At 36.4% G+C, this 18,458-nt stretch overlaps 1 protein-coding gene across 1 annotated transcript in view; it reads right to left on the bottom strand.

The window, feature by feature from the left end:
• LOC310899500 (uncharacterized protein) overlaps nucleotides 1–18,458 on the bottom strand; it is a 208,434-nt gene that overhangs the window by 24,635 nt on the left and 165,341 nt on the right. Inside the window, exons 24-25 of the mRNA XM_083835898.1 lie at nucleotides 6,085–6,341; nucleotides 5,111–5,170 (exon numbers count right to left, since the gene is read on the bottom strand). The gene's annotated coding sequence lies outside the window, so the exon portion shown is untranslated. The remainder of the gene's footprint in view (nucleotides 1–5,110; nucleotides 5,171–6,084; nucleotides 6,342–18,458) is intronic.

Below are 18,458 nucleotides of genomic sequence, written 5' to 3'. Positions count from 1 at the left end.
AGAGCTGCCACAGTTTTGTTGACCTTGCTGATGCTTGACCAGGCCAGAGGATGCAAGACATTTTGTGTTCATTTAGTGACTACATAAAGCAGAAGGAACTCAGGACCATAATCTTCAAGTCTTCTGGAAACAGCACCAGTAACATTTTATTCTAAAGCAGCAAACCTTCAGATTTATTGTTGAAAGCACATGAAAAAACAAACAAACAACAAAAAAACACTAAACAGAAAATTCCTAGGAAAGTGGTGAAAAAAGAAAAAAAAAAGAAAAAAAAAGAAAAAAAAAGTGGGCAAAGGAATAATATCCTTCTCTCTAACTGTCAACGTATGCAGCGGAGTCAAGTGCTGTGTAGAAATGAGTCTACAGTGCTAGAGAAAGAAACCTTCCACTGACTAAAGTAACTGCTGCAAGGTGGACAGTAATGATATTTGCCTCTCACATAGTCCTGAGAAGGCACCATTGGTTTGTCACTGTTATCATACTCCACGGAAAAAGAATGCAAAAGCTTTCAATGCTCATCTTGCTTTTATACAGAATTTGTAAATAAGTAAATGTTGATCCTTGGGTTCTCTCAGACTAATTCCAGCAAATCTAAGGATCATTTTCAGATATAAAGTACTGTAACTAGTAGTACTGTTTATTCATTAAGATGGCTCATGTCACTCTGTTCTAGCTGATTCTAAGATAAGAGAGAATCTTACATTCAATATTGTCTAAAGTCTGAATTTGTAGTAGTCGTAAAATAATCCAAAACAGGGGAAAGTCTGGTTCTGGACTTTTATCTCTCAGTGATTAAAGAATGTGTAAATGTCATGTATATCCTACAAGGTTGTCCCCCATAAGACTGCCTGGAACACCTTCAGTGTGTTAATCCTACGTGGAACCATTGTTTGCATTTCTCGCATGAATATTCACCACATCTTAGGAAGCCTTTCCTGCTATTTGCCAACTATGCTCCAAATGACAAATTCAAAGGGGTGAGCAAGTTCTTTTTAACCACCCTGAATGCTAGATTCTAGATGTGGTACTTTGAAATACCTATAAATATGTCATTTTATTTCAGATTTTAATGTAAAAGCATTATGCTCCCATTTCTACAGTGCCTGGGAAACTGTCCAAATAAAACCCAGGGTTGTTCTATGCACATTTTGCAAGTCTTTCACATTGTTCTTTGCTTTTTTCCACAAATAATGTATCCAAATAACTTCTGTCCAAATTAGCAACAGTGACTTACACAGAAAAAAAAAAAAAAAGTTAACATTTTGACAGGTCTACGTTTTCGAGCATGAGAGGGTAAGGAAGAGGGAAAGCTCTGTGTCAAATGTCTTCTTTTTGTAGATGATGCAGAGAAATCTATTTCATCAGCTTAGAGCTGAAATTGCATTGACACTGTAAAAACAAAATTTTGCACCTTTGTTCACCTTTAAGTAGGTGAGCAAATAAAGACAGAAATACACACGTACCCTGTAAGTCATATGAAACTGTTCAACTATAAAACACTAGCATTTCTCTTCAGCTCTAGAAATAATCCCTTCTCTTTAGTGTGAAGCTTGGACCATTTCTAATTTTTTTTTTTTTATTCTGGTTCCTTGTCCTCTAACATGCCACCCAAGCAGACTTTTTGGTAGAGCTTATGTGTGTTTGGGTCACAGAAAAAGAAAATTAGTCCCTCTGCTTTACATGATATTGACAGTGTGGGATTGTGCTGAATGCCATTAGTATTAACATTCCAGGACATAAAATTATTGTTCTCCTTTGAATTTTTGTTATTACTAGTCAGGGCAACTGGTATTTGGACTTCTTCACAGACTTTAAAAAAGAATAATCACAGGCTCAATCCTGTTCCCATTTAAGCTAACGAAACTTTTGCCACAACTTCAATAGGGTCCCAGGCCCTCGAGGACAATTTTCTGAATACCCAGATTTAGCTTTTGAAGTTCCACATGGTTCAACTCAAAAGTTGAGTCACTTGGGAGGAACAATTTTTCAAATTCTTATTTGCACACCAAAATTCACATTCCAAAAATTGTGGAGGCCAGTTTAAACTAGAAATAAAATTATTAAACATGCCATCCTTTTTCTCCCCATTGTTTTCCATACTACCTGTTGTTCACTGTGAACTTAGCAATTTCACATGTGACTACCTATTATTTCAATAGGATGTGGTTGCTGTAAAAACAAGCCAGCAATAGCATGCTCTGTGTCACTGGCTACCAGATAATTTGTACAGATTGCCTATCCAAAATACAGAAGCTGAGGGTGGCTTTGATCTCTTTAGAGTCTCACTATACTCTAGGCTAAAAATATTGTCTGAAAATGAACTCCCTCTAGAACAAAAATAGTCATGGCTGACTGGACCACCTTCTGTGCATATCACCTACCCACAAGATGCGTCCAGTTAATGGAAAGATCTTCTATTTAAACACCAAAATATACTGCCACTCCACCTTTGCTCTAATCATATTCACAACCTTTTTGTGACTTAGTCTTTCAATCAAAAAGAACAGACTAATACTATACTTTTAAAGAAACGTGAATAGGGATTTATACTGTATGAAGAAGTGACTTTCGCATGAAAATCATGTGTGCAATCATTTCCACTCCAGTGCAGGAATAGGATGATGTTCTCCCATGATGCCAAGGAAAATAGTATGGCTGCTATGGCAAGGGTGAAACAGCTTTCACTGGGGAAGTTGACATGTTATTTCTTCTGCAAAAACCTTTAGAACTTTCTGAAAAGGGACTCAGTATTTGGTGAAGCATTAAGGGCTTTTTTTGGAAAATGTGCTTTGCTTCATAAGAAGTTACTCAGAATGTGGTTCAAAATGTGTTTTTTTAACTAAAGAGAAACGTGTGGTGCATATGAAAAAATACAGAAAACCATGAAAGACATCTTTGTTAAATGTCAGTGATATGTGTCTGTTATTTTTCTGTCTTGCAAGCTAATAAACTTAAGACCAGTTGCTTTACAGACAGGGTAGTTATTAGCTCTCAGTAGAAAATAATGTACCATGGGGAATTTACAGTATAAGAAAAATGCTCTTAAATGTTTTGGGCCATCTGAACCACCCAGGGTAAGTGTTTTCTGGCAGTAGAGGTGTTATTGTTGCCATAGCCCTGCCACATGATGTTATTCTCCTAAGTAAAATGTAGTTTTCCTATTAAAGAGCTCTGCTTAAGCCCAGCGGCAAGTAGCCATGATTTTGTTCTCATACCCAGCATGGAAGAGATGGTTTTGAGGATCGTGCAGTAGTGGTAAAGGAAAAGAGCAAAACTGCAATCTGTGGTTTAAATAAAGCAGGTAAAAAGAAAGGCATGTCATTTCTGACTGTGCTCAGAAAAACTAGAATAGCTAAAGGAGAATATTATTGATTAAAGAGATTTAAATGCAAACTTGTTGCTTATGACTTTTAGAAAGCCATCCAATAAAAAAACTAAAACATCGCAAAAACAAATCTGTGAGGAGATATATAACCCTAATGGTTTTATTTTCATGGAACCTTATTTTTGCTATTAGATGTCTACCAGGTTTTGTTTTGTTTTGCTTTTTTCTTAATGAATCTAGTTATTGAAGATCCTGATTAGCAAAAAGAACAGTTACAATTGAAAGCCAAACAGCCGGACTATGTGGTGATTGTTGGGATTTAGCAAACACCTTCCAGATAGAAAAATAAACATGAAATTGTGTTTTGAAACCCTGAAACAATGTTTGCCTGTACACACTCTTGGCTTTAAAGTCTGCTTTTAATACTGTAAATATAAAATGATTCTGCATTAAAAATTGACAACATTGTTTCATGCTTTATTCCAGGGCACCCATACTGAAGTTGAGGTTTTATGAGTGTAAGTAGATTAGACCTGCAATTTTATTTTTAGTCATGTACTTATTCATGAGCAAAGGTCTTTTTAGATACAAACCAGGTGCAGACCAGCTGCTTTGTGTATCTGTGAAAGTGGCCCCAAACTGAACAAAAAAATCGCAGATACCTATCTTTGAATAATAGCATTTATGTGTCATGCAATTCCTCTCTGTTATTCTTGTGCAATGTTTTTCCATAACCAAATAATTCATCAAACTATGTCTTGGTGGGCTCCTCAGCTAAGGTCACAGCCATGTGATACGATCTGCCGCAACATTTTGTTCAAGAGTTTCCAAAGGGCACCCACGTGCTGGCAAGAGCAGCCCACTCCTTCGCTGGCCTGTGGACCAGCTCAGGGCAGTGCAGACACGGGGCTATGTTTCTCCAAGGGGCAGCATGGGCAGCTGGAGAGCTGAGCGTTGGAAGAGGGTGAGCAAGCCCTCCCCGCTCTTGCCTATTGTCATGGTCACACACAATTGGTATGTGCTGACAGAACCATACAACACAGGCATAGATATAAAACTGGCAAGACGTGCCAAACAAAACAAGCTGCGGAAACAAGGACTGTAAATCCCAACAGAGGTCAGTGTCTCCTTGACCAGAATCAAACGATAATAACTAATAATAACACACAAATTTCTATAAGGGGAGGTGAAGAGATGCCTGGAGGAATGCTACAATACATAGTGATTTCTCAGAGTGATTTGCAAGTGGTAGCTACTGAATAAAGGTTGGAAGCAATATTTGATTGGAAAAACATTATGCAGCTAAAAAGTGAGAAAAACTTAGAGAAAGGAACCTACAGCATTTGAGTCTGAGGACTGAAAGTTTCATCTGATAGAAAAAATGAATGCCTGTTGATCTGTGGAAAACATAATGTGAAACATGTTTGCTGAGTGAGAAAAATGTTGATTGGGCAATATCAAAAGCAGCTGTCGTGTGACAGTGGAAAACCAATTAAATAAATGTGACATGGCAGCAAAATAGTCCATGTGGACTGGGGTCTGTGACGTTATTAGAGGGGGCAGTGATGTAAAGTTCCTCACTAAGCTGTAACTGTGTCGACAGCATCAGTGACCTGCCAAGGTGGTCACAATATGCATATTACTCGATGTTTTACTATATGTCTTACTTTTATAATTATGGTCCATCCCTGAGCTTATTGACTGTCATCGCTCATGACTAATCTTGATCAGACAATTCCCATGTTATGGTGCAGATAAGTTACCAACACACGTAGGTTTGCTTACCTGGTAGTTCCCTGGTATTCTCCATTCTCTGGTCTTCTCTTTGTGTTTCTTGACACCAAACTGGAATAAAAACGAAAAAACGACAACAACAAAAAAACTGATAAGCAATGGGCTCTGACAGACAAAAATGTTATATTGACAGCACTCTGTGCCATGACTTTCAACTCAATAGGAATATAATGAAGTATTTATTCATTTTCACTGTCAAGGGCAGATTTTCTATGGCTGTCATTCTTCTCATTTGAAGGAATATGCAGTGTCTGTAATGGGTATAATGCATGATTTAATGTGTCAAATACTTTTAAAGTATGTGGCCTTGATTTTTTTCCAGTTTACCCATTCTCCAAAAAGACAGTGATCTCAGTGGCACTCTTGTCCTTGTTATGACAGCCTCATTTCTACACCTGCAGCAATCTATCCAAGAGAGTATGGTGAGCTGGATTTCATTAAATGCATTGCTACTAGAGCCAATATGCAAATCATCTAATTAGATATCTCTGCTGTTCTACAATCATCTTAATTCAAAGGTTTGTGGGTGTTGGTACAAAAAGTAATCTTAGCATCTATGTCACATAACTTTGATGGTTAGCAAGTTGTGACCCTGTAAATTTATCCTCAACTTAAAAGAACAGTAAGTAAATCCGGTGCAGCTGATTGCATGCTGTAGTTTAATGGCCCACCAGAAATCTTCTGAAGAGAATGGGATATTTGCACTTCACAAGATATGGGGACACTAAGAGAAAGGACATCAGCACCAGATAAACAAGGGCCCCAAAATCTGCCATCCCATGGCACTCACCAGAAAGAAACTAAGCTGTACATTAGTTAGGTTAATTTATAACTATTACTACAAGATAAATCATTCTAGGTACAAAGTTAAATTATGACACATTGCATCACAAGTTGGGTGCATGAGACATACTGGCTATCAAAGTTTCATTAAGTGGCATGGGATGAGAAACAACTTTGACTACCTGAAAATACTGCAAAGCCAAAGTCCAAATAGGGACAGAGAAGAGCAAGGTAGCAATGTTTACATCCTCTTCTTCATCTCTCTCTTTCTCTCTTTCTCTTTCTTTCTTTCTTTCTTTCTTTCTTTCTTTCTTTCTTTCTTTCTTTCTTTCTTTCTTTTAATTTTGTGAGTTCCTTTTTGAACAAAGAAATCAATATTCAATCTTCATGTTTATTTGAATCCCTTGAAATGTGTTGCCAACTTGCCACTGTGAAGAGACTACATGAAAAGAATTTTTCATGAAAAGATAATGTGAAAAAGCAAAACAACTTTATGTTCCAGATTATTATGTAAGCACCTAGTTTTCAAAATATGCTTACAACGATTCAAAAACAAATATATATATATATATTATTTTTTTTACACACCCCAGACAGTGTCAACATTTTTGGTTCGTAAAACTTTCTACATTTCTATGGAATGGGAGCGACTTTCATTCAAGCTTCCCCTACACTCTCCCACCTTTTTCTTAAGGGACCACTTCAGGATGAACGCATGGTTTAGTCTCCATGACCCACTCACTTGTTGATGCCACAATTGCCAATAAATGACTGAAATTAGTTTTAACTGTAATGTGAATACTAGAAGTAGTTAGACAGATGCCACTAATTCATCCTTCACTTAATGTACATTTCTGCTACTGTTAATCTGCTTGAAACAGTGACCTACAGCTAATGGATTCAATAGGCTTTTTGCTTAAGTCTGATCAAGCTATTAGTAACACAGTTGGGCAAAAACAGAGAGAAAAATACTTCAAATTTTAATATGATTTTTTAACGACCTTCTCTTTTCCTAATGCCTATAGCCCACTTGTTTTCAGGTCAGGCTAATGTCTAAAGCAATCATCCCAAGCAGGAATGGCTTATCTTGGTGCTTACAATTCATTCTGTTTGGTGTGCTTTCCTTCTTTTTTAACAGCAGCTGGGAAAGCAATTGCTGGTGGAAACACATGAACCCAGTGAGCATTAGTATCGCCAGGACTGCATTAGACCATGTGGTTAACTTGAATTGCATGTGTTTGGATTCCCTGTCTTAATTTTGAACCCACAACATAAGGGGAGCATATTTCCCTGCTCCCACATCATTAATTGCAATCACTGTTATCCAAATAATCTGGTTCGTAGATAAAAATTGTTTAAAAAAACTTGGAATAGACACAATGGATCAGCTAACAATAGGCCGTCTGATCATTTAGGAAAACTAATAAAAAAAATAGTGACATATTAATAAACCATTCTGACTCCTGGCTTGTCAAGGATTTGGATTGTGAAGTATAACAAATCCAAAATCCATCGGTTAAATTCTACTGACACTGAAATCTATAGGAACTCCGATTCTTGCATAGGGTGATGGGTCAGCTTAGTGAGTTCAGCCAAGCACTAAGGCCTGAAATTTGGCTTCAGAAATTCTGACATGCTTCTACCTTTGAACGATGACAAAGGCTTACCAATGTTGTAAATAGCCCAAGCACAAGCATCTGAATGAACACAAGAAGAAGCTGCATTAGGTTTTAGCAATAAAAATGTTGTTACTTTCTGCCTTACACAGATTTCCTACGTGACAAACATCAAAATTAAACAGTTGCAATATTCAGCACATTTTTATCCAGATAAATATTGAAAACATATTTAATGCAATATTGAAGGGATTACAGAATTCAGAAAAGGGAAAGTCTGACTAATGCTGCAGCTGTGCAGCATTCCAGTGAATCCAAGCCATTGCCAGCATTTATTAGCCACTCAGCCTTTGACAATAAACAATCTTCAGCTCACGATCATATATCCAGACAGATAGATGTATGGTATTGCTTACACAGCCACATTAACACTGTCCTGTCTATGAGCCTTTAACCATTAGCTTTCACTCTGAGTCTGTTAAAAAAAGCATAGTCCAATTTTGATTTCATTTTCTTTAATGACAAATCAGCTACAGTATGGTACCTTTTGTTGTACATTTCTTTTTGTTTTCTGGAAGATTTACTATGGGCAGTTCATGAAAACTTTACTGCTGACATTGAAATAAAAACTTCAGCCATTTTACAGGTAAAAAATAAAAATAAAATAGAAATTCTAGGTTAGAAAACCTGTTTTTCCAACAAACTATATCTGGAAAATGAAAGAAAATCAAACTACTTAAGGACATGACAACTATTTCAATAGGAAGCAGGTTTTCACCCATCATAGAAAGTGTGCTTTGTAAAAGAAAATAGCAGTGGAAATGGCTGTTTTAATATTCCTCCAAAAAAACAAGTACAATACTAGGAATAGCAAAGAAATCTTTATGATACTCTCTTGTTAAATCAGGTGAAGAAAAATCTCATGTATCATTTTCAATCATTTCATGGAATAAGTAACACAAGTTTTGAGAAATCTCTACTGTTTACAGATGCACACCACACTGCTTTCAGATCACCAGGCACACACAAGACGGACTCAGAAAGCCGCTTCTCTTATCTTCAGCCGTCACCATATTATAAACTTCAGTTAAGGGCCTTATTTATATTTGGTGAAGGTTCAGAAAGAGAAGTAAAGAAAGAATTGTCATTAACTGCACAAAACTGCTCAAAGCCTATACAAAAGTGCTTTGGTTTCTGAAAATACCTGGTTTGCACAGGAAATGCTCAAGAATTTATAACAAGTATGCCAAGATACTTGCTTTGACATATAGGATTAGAACTGGAATAATACCAGCCGAGATGAATCTCAGATCAGCAGTTCTGAGAATGGTGTAAACAAAACAAAATAAAACAAAACAAGAAAGAATGCTTTGTAAAGGAAAAGACAGGGAAATGCTTCAATGCTTCCAATAATACAAAGCAGAAAGTCACACAAAAGAGCTTCTAATTTAAAATAAATATTTTTCAATACATGAGATAAAACAATTATTTGGCCCCCTTTATTTTCTAGTTCCTTCAGTATACGAAGAATGAAATGCCGTCATTATTATTCTGTTATGTTCTTGTCAAAGGCAGCATATCAGAAAAAGCTCAAAAAATATTGAGAAAGAGATTATTATTAGCTGGAGACTGTTTTATTGTGGTACCTTGCTAGGATAGTTCTATAAATACTATCCAAGAATGAGTGGAAAAAGCAAGAAAATCTTGTAATATATGGAAGGATTATGGTAAGAATAATATATCTATTTTCATTTATACTCAGCACTGAATGTTCCAACATTAAATACAATGGGAAAGTATTTTAAAAGCGTATTTTTCATTACAATAGAATTTTCCCTACAGTGCAACCATCTGTGGGACATCCAGACTTCTAAAAATGATATTTCTCAGTCATGGCCTGGATGGTTAGGAGTCAAGGCAGCACCAGTGGGACCAAGGGCTAAAGTTGGGATCCAACTAACATAAGCTCTGTCCTGAACAACCCCCATGGGTGTCAGAGCTGCCAGACATGCAGAATAGTGCATTTTAAGGCAAAAGTTTTGATGTAGAGCAAACTGGACAAGGATGCACTTTAAAATAGCACACTGTACCTTACAGAATGAATAGACAAGAAGCTCATAATGCAGAAACATGATAGACAGTTCTAGCTTATACTTTCAGTACTCATTCTAAATTGTCTGCACTTGTTAATCACTAAGCTTCAAAATATTTCTCATGGAGTTGTAAAAGATTTTCACAGAAGATATGTCCATATATATATATATGGACATATATGGATATATATATCCAAGTCCAGGAATTACAAACAGTTGAAGCTATATGGATTTTGATCCATGACAGCAGAGCTGTGACATCAGAGAACAGCACCAAGGAGGACAGAGATGACTCCATTCACAGCGAGTCATTGCTGATGAAGATGATCTATGGGAAAAAGTTCTGAGCTCAGAACTGGATACTTCTGACATCAAATAATTAAACATTGATGTAAATAATTAAAATTATAAAATAATTAAACATAACATGCTGTGGTTACACTATTTTCAGATTTTTTTTTTCAGGATACCACTTTAACATCAACTTGTTCATTGGCACAAAGATGACAGGTGGTCAACCAAAAAAGCTCAACATTATGGTGACATAATGAAGCATAATGTTGATAGCACTTACATCCCCTCATCCCCTTTTTTAATAATTGAAGAATTAAGAAAATCTTAAAAAAAAAAAAAAAAAAAAGAACATTAGCTTTGAAAGTCTCAACATGGTTAAAAATTCACATTTACTAGAATTTCATTATTTCAGACAGAATTCCACTCTGCAGAAGCAGGAGTTCATGTCAAGTTCAACTTAAAAAACACAATGGCACAGTATTTGCTGCTGGATATAACAAAATGAAGAAAATGACTACAGCTAAACTGAGATTATCAAACCAGAGAGAGTTGCTGGAATCAATGATCTCCAATTGAAAGCCTACCACAGTGGTCTGGTCTAGAGGACATTTATTACTGTATAAGGAGCACTGGACTAAAAGACTAGACAAAACTCAATAAATATATTTTTCATTTGTGACTGCAGTGATAACCTGAAGAGTCAACTGAGATCCTTTAACAACAACAACAAAAAATCATTTCTTTGGCCTTTTGTTAAATCTTTTTGATGCTTCACAGAGGTTTAGGACAAACTGTGGTCAGGGATCAGAAGCTCAAATGCAACTGCGTGCAGATGACAGTCATATAAAAGATAAAAAGCTGTAATACCATATGGCATCCAAGCAATCAAAATGAACTGGCAGAAGAAAACGAAAATGAAAAGGAAAACAACAAAAAAAAAAGGGAAAGGGAAATACAAAAAAGAGATACACAGTTCAAGATGTATGTTTCTTTTTTAAAAAAGACAGAATAAAATCCCACTTTTTAGCTTTTAAATTACTCTTTTTTTTAAATAACTTGTGAAATGAAGAAAATTATGACATCAACAGGCAAAAGTAAGAAAACAGCTTCTAACTTGCCCTTTTCAGAGTAGAGGATAATATTTGTCATTAAGATTTCTAGTACTAGCTGCCTATAAAGTCACATCCTTAATGAATGTTCCCTAAATAAATGCCATTATTTTTCGAACATGAAAAGCTATTGAGTTCTTTCGACTCTTGAAATGAAGCCAATTATTTATGTGTATAATACGGTTTTATCACAGCCATTAAACACACACACAAGCACCTTTTCATTAGGCATTTCTTAATGAAATGCTTCATAGATGCTCATTTTAAACGTATTATTTGGTTATGAGGAAAGTTTTAAACAGACCTTCTCTCTTGTTTCTTCCACCTCAGTGTAGGCACCTACATTGGAAGACAAGTCACTACAGGCAACTTCTTAAGGTGATTCATGCAATCACCTCTATCTCAAAGCCCTTCAGAGACTCCTGCATCTTTCCACTGCATAGACTCCCAGCAGTTAAATCCCAGGTGAGGCCTCTGGCTAAAATTAGGTGGGATGAAACACACCAGAGGGCAGATTTTGGAGTGGACTTCAAAAGAAGTCTTGCATTTATTTAAGGAGTGGAATTGAGATTCTCTCTCTTCCTCATTACTTCCTCCTCCTTAATTTAGACAATAATTATTTTTGGCTAGCGGAAGTAATTATTGGGATAATTTCTTTAGTAATTCAAAATCTTATATTTCAGTAAGCAGGCAGGTAGACAGGCCAATGTTATTCATGTTGTCAGCTGGCATTTTCTGTGAAATTCAGTTCATTGGACAAAATGTCCTATCTGAACTTTCAGCAATTCACAGAATTTGGAGTAGGTTTGAAGATAAAAAGCAAGATACAAATAATAATAATTTTATGTGTATTTCTTATTTCATTAAAAATACTTCACCCTGCCAAAATGTACTTTGTGTATATTCTGAAAACAGAAGTCTTCCTAGAACAACAACAACAAAAACAGAGCCAGACACAAAAGCTTATTTCCTAATATAATCAGGAGAACATTGAGTGTAACAGAATAGCTATCTCTGCTTTTAGTAAAACAGAAAAACTTACAGAACATTCCCTTTTGCATTGTTTTCTATTTCTGCTTATAGCTCTGATGGAAGTTAGAAATAATGTTCTAGGTCAAACACTATTATATGACATTTTTGAGCCTATAAAATGGACACCAAATTGAAGGACTTTGTATTTTATCTGATTTATCCATTAATTTCCTTATTAGATAAAAACTAAGGAGACCTCACACTTTCATAGCCCAGAGTACATTTCATTAGGAAAAAAAAAAAAAAAACAACAAAAAAAACCACTAAAATTCCTTCCCCTTTGCAAAGATGCAGAATGTTGAAGTGACTTTACCTGCTCTTTATCTACTACCAGGGTTGAAATCTTCCCCTCACATTTGCATTTTACTGACATTTCTATGGCAGTCATGAGTAATCGTTTGCTTTGGAAAGCAGCATGAAGTATTATTAACTGTTATGCCTTTAACATGACCTTTATATGACTTAGAAGTTGGCAGAAAGAAGGAAAAATAAAATTATTGACAACCAGCTGGCGCCTCGTGAACCACTAACAGACCATCAGCAAGGGTGACCACAGTGTTTTGATGCTCTATCTTCTAGCACATGAACCCAGTCAGAAACCCTGAAAAGCCTGGCTTGAAAATGCGTTAGCTGTAAGCAGATGCATCACAAATGCTTTGGAGCAAGTCTAAAGACATAAACACCTCTTAAACCTAGAAATTTTGCTCCTCTGTATTCTACTGCCCTGGACAATTTGTGCATAGGTTAACTGGATAAGTTACCAGCAAGCACTCATTTCAGCACAATATTGGAATCAGAATTAAATCATGTCCATGGTAGTTATTCATTAGGAAAAAAAACAAAACAACAAAAAAAAAACTACTTTGTATGCAAAGTAAGATACTGAATCATGCTGAAGAGTTGCATTAAATACAAGCTATATGTGTGGCAAGTTGAGGCAGAGACTCTCAAAGCTTTGTAAGGACCACAGACTACCTCTTCCTATATTGTTCATTGGCTATAAGGCATCCAGAGCCCATGTCAGCTTTGAAAATTTCAGAGTTGATTGGGAGTGTTTCTTCAAATTCCTATTTCATGTTTAGAGGGTCTATTCTGCTACAGTTCAGTAAAAACAGATTTTGAGTTCACTTCATTAGAAGTACCAGCCTCTTTCATGAGACTGGACTAACAAAGATTTATGTCTTCCTATTGTTTTTTTGTTGTTGTTTTGGTTGGTTGGTTTTGTACAATCTTTGTCAGAAAGTGTAACCATGAAGTACTGGCATCTGATGTACTCAAAACAGGGAGATATACTGTGCTGCTCTAACCTGCAAAGTCATATCCTGCATTGTCATATCCTGCTAAGATCCCTTAGGTTAATCCAGGGTAAGTGAGATTCTGATGTTCAGAGCAGGTCTGATTTACAGCAGAATATTCATCTCTATAAATGGGATGGGAAGAAATGTCCAGAAGCATTATTTATAAATGAAGATAACTGCTGGCTAACTTTCCCGCCTTATGCTTATATCATCTAATTACTTTGGCATCGTGTTTTCCTCTTTCATGTTCCAAGTCTGCTTTGTGCTTTAGCTGTTCACATCATTCTCCTTCTTATCTCTTATGTTTTCTTTCCCCTCCCTTTAGATAGATACACCATTAACAATCCTAAGTAAACTGAAATTTGGGGGTTTAAATATCCTCTGTGTTACATAATTTCTGCTCCCAGTGTTCAACCAACTCTACTTATTTTTTTTTCTGGAAAACAAGATGCTACATTGGGCACATTTTTAATGGGATCTCCCAGATCCCTTATCTATCTAAAAGTAACCTAAAAATAACAAGAAGAGCTACGAATCCCAATGGCTAGGTTCAGTAATTTTGGAGGGAAGGGAGGATCTGAGAGCCATGTTTGGCTGTGTTCATTTTTCTTTTTATAAAGCCAAGCCTATTCTACAATATTGTTTTTAGTTCAGCAACTTTTAGATGTCTTCCTGGACTACAGAAGATCTTCCCAGATCTTTTAACATCCTAAGAGGAGTGGCTTTCCTCGTTTTATCCCTGGCTATGTGATTCTTCCCATGCCTGTCACAGTCACTCCCAACACTGCACATTTCTCCAGCAGTGACTTCTTTCCATCTCCATTTCAAGAACTTCTCTCAGCTGTGCATGCTCCATCTCTTGCTGGGAAGGACTTGACTTCCTTCTGTCCCCCCGTCAAGGGGGTTGTTGTACAAAGGACTGCAGACAGAACAAACCAAAGAGCCAACCTTTCTAAGGAACACAGCACATGGTAAAACACAAACAAAGAAATAAAACAGGTACCACCCTGTACAGATTTTGAAATTATTTACAAAATTGTATTCGTTGGCATTCCCTAATATGTGAATATGCTAGACATTTTTCTTACCAGCTCTGAAACGGAAAAAGACAGAGGTGGCACCAGGAGAAAATACCAGTCTGACTGGAGCCATTATGGGCATTTAGGTAGTTTTGGTGGAAGACTGAAAGGCCATCTAAGAAAAGGTGGAGACCAAAGAGGTGGCTTCTTGTTATTAATTGGGCAAAATTTCGTCTTTCTTGATGCAAAGCTAGGACACTGAGCCTCTACAGCAGGGTCCTCTGCACTAGTTCCCATCTGTCTCTTAATGCTGAAGTACGTGGCCTAGCATCGTGTGACACGGAAAAAAGAGCTTGCTCCTCAGCCAGGGAGGGCAGAGAAGAGCCTTGGTCTCATCCTAAAACATTGTCTGCAGTGTTCCCTGGATACAGAGCTTCATCCAGCTTGGGCTGTATAAATAATGCTTTTGCAGAGGAAGCTAATGCGTTCATGTGAATATTTTCATGTCAAACTATTATCTTCTACAGCACATTAAATTAAATGGTCTTACAGTCTCAACATCTGCAAATCCCTGAAGCCTAAAAGGGTTTTTTAAATAATTCATCTGTTTGATTCTCCTAACACTAACAAACAATTCTTTCAACCTCAGTACCTATATCTCCTTCTTTTTGAGTTAGCTGTGTTTTTAAAGTCCTGTTTATGAGAACTACAATCCAAACTGAAGCAGTAAAGTTTCATAAATGTATCTTATGTATACAGCATTTCCTAATCCCAAACTGAGGTAATGAGACCTAATTTCTCATTCAAATTGTCTAATTACAATGTATTAGAAAATGTCAAATGGAAAATCTCTCTTCAGGAAAATAAATAAATAAATAAATTAGGTATCTGGCAGAACAGATTATGTTTAATTATAAATATTTTAACTATACTGTTAATGATTTAGGGAAAAAAGATTAAAAATGTAATGTAAATCTTTTTGCATCCTTTTTTAAACAACTCTTTTCTTCTATACACATGTATAGACACTATGCATATCTGGTTCGAGCATTAATTTGTTGAAACTAGATCAGTACCAAGGGGATCTTTGATCTGCATAATTATCAATTAGATAATTAAAATCAGGAAAGTGAGGATGCTCTGAAGATTTATTACTAATTTAATTTATTCTCAGTTATTAATTTTTGTTGCATAAAATTGAAAAACATGAAACAACAAAGCATTCATACTGGCTCTGTAGTGGTCTTTGAACTAACAAGTCTCCTAAGAGTTCCAGGATGTATATTCTGGGTTATTCAATTATATAGTACAATATTCCTAAGAAAATATAGGCATGGTCTGTTAGGGACAGATTTTTGATTTGTATCATAGCAAATAATATATTTATAGTTCTGGTTTTAGAAAAAAAAAAAAAAAGCATAAACTTTGAAGTGTTCATTTAAATTATCTTCAAGTTTACTCTAAAAATTCCTTCACATTGGACTGAATCCTCTCATTACAGTTCAGCTTTTTTTCTTCACTTCAGTCTACTGCATTGATGGGAATTAAATGCAAAGCATCAAACAAATTAGCTCATCTAATGATTGTACACAATACCCTGCTGCTTAAAATAAATTAATGAACCTTTATCCTTTCTTACATAAAGAGAAGATTTTCAAACTTACATTGTCTACTTTTTACCAAAGATGCTGCACAATGACATTGTATTCTTACGTACAAAGGTACCCAAGCCACGTGATTTTTAGCCTTGTCCACTTTGGCACAGTGATTACTTCATAATTACTCTTTCTGTGAAGTTGAGTATAATTAAGTTAACCAAGTAGTTACTTGCAAACCTAGAGGACAGAAATCTCTGGACTAACTGAGGCAGTGGATTGACCAGAAAAAAAATATATTCTTCATGAAGCACTTGAAACAGCTACAGGCCAAAAATAAGATAAATAAAATAAAATAAAATTAAATTAAATTAAATTAAATAAAGTTGGCTCAGCCTATTTTAAACACTTAGATACATGGAAGACACATTGAGCATGAATACTACCAAAACAAACTACTGTTTTAAGTTTTTGAGGGTAAGGAATTTAAAAAAAAAAAAAAGGAAGAAATGAACAAAAAACAACAGCATGAATGTCAAAATACATTGGGTATTGCATCCATAGATTATAAAAATTAGAAGGAGTTCAAGCTTTTTCAGTTCAGAAATATTTTTCTGGACTTTTTAGGAAGCCAAAGTATTTGAGTGTTCAAGAAAACAAATTTAAAACTTTATGGAAAATAATTTTTGATGAAGTAGAAACATCAAAAGCCACAGGTTCCTTTTGTTAAAAGGCCATTCCAAAAACAAGGTCCTTTTCATCAGAATGTTCTGAGGGAGTACATCTGATCAGCATCAGAATAAAGAAGGAAGCACATCAGAGAGTTTCAACAGCAAGCCATCAGCCTGATATGACATAGACTGAGGTGCACCATCTACATATTGTAGAGAATTAGAACGGAATAGAGGGGAGGGAAGGGGAAAGTGGAGGGAAAAGGAGAGAAAAGGGGAGGGGAGGAGAGGCGAAGAGAGGTGAGGAAACATTGGAATGGACCTACAAAGATCATTGAGTCCATGTGCCTGACCACTTCAGGGCTAACCAAAAGTTAAAGCACATAACTGAGGGCAGTGCCCAAACACCTCATGAGTACTGACAGGCGTGGGGCATCAACCACCACTCTAGGAAGCCTATGTCAGTGTTCAACCACCCTCATGGTAAAGAAATTCTCCCTAATGGCCAGAGCGAACCTCCCCTGGCCCAGCTCTGTGCCGTTCCCACACATCCTGCCACCGGTGAGCAGGGAGCAGAGGCCGGCACCTCCCTCTGTGCTTCCCCTCCTCAGGAGGTGCTGAGGGCAGGGAGGTCGCCTCTCAGCCTCCTCTTCTCCAGGCTGGGCACCCCACGTGTCCTCAGCCTCCCCTCACAGGATGGGCCTTCCACCCTTTCACCAGATTCATTGCCCTCCTCTGGAGGTTTTCAAGTGCCTTAACATCCTTTTTATATTGGGAGACTAGAACTGCTCACAATACTCAAGACAAGACTGCATCAATGTTAAATACAGTGGGTTAATCACCTCTTTTGACTGGCTGGCTATGCTGTGTCTAAAGCATCCCAAAATGCAATTCTTCCTCTTGGCTGCCAGACAGTTCCCAGAAATAAAGCTGTGTATCATAACAGCTACATAAGCTTACTTCCTTGAGGAAGGACCTACAGAGCTCTGTTGTTCCAAATCTGTTTGCAATCCCAAATTTGAAGGTTTGTATCGAATACTCTGTTCATTCACCTCATCCACTCAGTAGAGGAGATCACAATTTTACTACTCTGTAAAAAGAAAACAAACAAAAAAATAACACAACGATAACAAAAAATATATATCCCCTGTCATTAACAGAAGTTCAGAGGATGAGTATTCTGCTTGCCAGACTACAGTCTCTATGTAGTTTTTCTCTGTGTATAAAGGGTGCGTAACTGAAGATTCAAATTGCACAGCAGATGAAATCCCAAAAGTTATTCTATTCAGTTGCATATTCTACACTGATTTGTTCTATGAATCAGGCCCTCCAACATCACCTCATCCATGTGATATTTTTAGTGTTGCCTGGTTTCAATCAGGAGAGAAATCTTAGAAAGATAGCTTTTATTCTGTCTTTTTCTATGCATTTCTATTGTGATTCTACCTCAGAGGTAAAAAAAAAAAAAAAAAAAAAAAAAAAAACAGCAGAGAAACAAAGCACAGCAGGACAGTAAGTACCGGACCATAAAAAAAACTGTGTTACCGCTTCCATTCAGATGAATAATCAGAAGTCATCAACATGCCTTCAAGGTAAAAACAAAAATCTAGTCCAGTGAACTGTTATTACAAACATGAAATAGAAAGTATCATCTATGTCAGGTGAAAATAATCTCTTCTTAATGTCATGGAACTGAGTTAAAACAGAGTTACAACTGACACTTAAAGCTCTCTGATACCTGATATAAATAATAAGTGGAATGATACAGTCTCAGACATTTACCAGGAAAAAAAAAAAAACAAAACACCTCTTTTTGCTTATTATTTTTT

This window comes from Anser anser (genome assembly GCF_964211835.1).
Source record: "Anser anser genome assembly, chromosome: 4".
Classification (NCBI taxonomy): domain Eukaryota; kingdom Metazoa; phylum Chordata; class Aves; order Anseriformes; family Anatidae; genus Anser; species Anser anser.
Note: the sequence above shows the minus strand (reverse complement) of the source record. Positions and strands in the feature narration are given on the sequence as shown.